At 45.6% G+C, this 1,713-nt stretch overlaps 1 pseudogene; it reads left to right on the top strand.

The window, feature by feature from the left end:
- Positions 1-1,176: 1,176 nt before the first annotated feature.
- Positions 1,177-1,294, top strand: LOC126485324 (5S ribosomal RNA; annotated as a pseudogene).
- Positions 1,295-1,713: the final 419 nt, after the last annotated feature.

Here is a 1,713-nt window from a genome sequence, read left to right as displayed (position 1 = left end):
GCACAAATGCTGCGCAGCTAGCGCCATTCGACGGCTAACACCGCGGTTCCTGGTGTGTCCGCTGTGCCGTGCGTGTGATCATTGCTTGTACAGCCCTCTCGCAGTGTCCGGAGCAAGTATGGTGGGTCTGACACACCGGTGTCAATGTGTTCTTTTTTCCATTTCCAGGAGTGTAAATGCATTAGTTCTTTTTGTAGCAGAACATAATTTCACTTTCGCTGTGTGAAGTAATCTAACTACGGTTTGAGGCTTCATGATGTCCAGCCTTTACCTTTGACTGTGTGAAGCACGTATAAATGGCACAAAAAAAGAAGTCCGAGTGCACTGGAGGGTGACAGTGTGAATGCAGTAACGAGATACCAGATGTTGAAGATTTCTTCACATCGGCGTTCTTCAAAAGCAGCTGCTGAAAATGATGAACAAAAATCTAAATGACAAGATTGGTCCTTACGATTGGCGGAGACGTGTGAGGGGAAATGCTGACGTAGTCGGCGCTCTGTGCTACCAGCAGAAACAGCAGCGTTTAACTTCACCACGCAATTTTGACACTACAACTGCTAGGTCGCTGGCGTTTGCACAAATGAAAAAGCAGGTAAGTCGACATGAAGTGTTCCAGACAAATACAATATGGACGAAACCGAACGACGGACTCATCAGACACATTTTATTGTGCCACTTACCCTTAGTTACCACTGTAGCGAAGTGGTTATCGCCAAGCGTGAACGTTCATCGTTTTCAATTCATGATCTAAAAGGGATACGCAGGCTGCTAGCTTGTTGATGTACAGAGTATCTAATAATAAATCAATACTTAAAAACACATGTCTAAAATTGGCAGTATAGTTACAATGCACTGCCGATATTTTTTTTGGGCGGTACGTCTATATATTGTCCGCCTATATATCGATAATTTTTTTCGACGCATCGATGGCTGATAATGACATATATTTATCGGATACCCGATAATTTTAAAAATGTCAGTAGTTCTAATTTTCACTCAGTTCTTGTACGAAGCCTGACTGCTTGGCTTTATACGCATCATTTTTGGGGGTAGCAAGACGCTTCGTCCTCACGATAGCTAACAGTTTCTCTGTAGTGTTACCTATTAATGACACCTCCTCTACAAGTTTTCTTGAGATAAACTCCCCAATTTTCCAACTTCCTTTCTGTGTAATTCGGCAATGGCCTTGCCGCAGTGGATACACCGGTTCCCGTGAGATCACCGAAGTTAAGCACTGTCGGGCGTGATTCGCACTTGGATGGGTGACCATCCAGGCCGCCATGCGCTGTTGCCATTTTTCGGGGGCACTAAGCCAATTGAGGAGCTACTCGACCGAATAGTAGCGGCTTCGGTCAAGAATACCATCATAACGACCGGGAGAGCGGTGTACTGGCCCCATGCCCCTCCTATTCGCATCCTCCGCTGAGGAGGACACGGCGGTCGGATGGTCCCGGTAGGCCACTCGTGGCCTGAAGACGGAGTGCTTTCTGCATAATTTCCAGATTCTGTTTAATCAGGTCGAAGAAGTAAGCAGTTCAGTAACGTTCATGTTTATTGCAATTCCGAGCGCCTAGTCACATAGATCTCCCTCGGTAACAGTGCACCGACTCTCGCGAGCAGTTCTAAATCTTTCACACTTTCGTGAGTTTCATTTCGTTGCGTATTTCGCAATTCATGTAAATCGTTTTTCCACATATGCAGTTCAGGTTTTAC

Source organism: Schistocerca serialis, chromosome 6, assembly GCF_023864345.2.
Source record: "Schistocerca serialis cubense isolate TAMUIC-IGC-003099 chromosome 6, iqSchSeri2.2, whole genome shotgun sequence".
Lineage (NCBI taxonomy): Eukaryota > Metazoa > Arthropoda > Insecta > Orthoptera > Acrididae > Schistocerca > Schistocerca serialis.
This window is presented reverse-complemented; position numbering and strand designations above follow the sequence as displayed.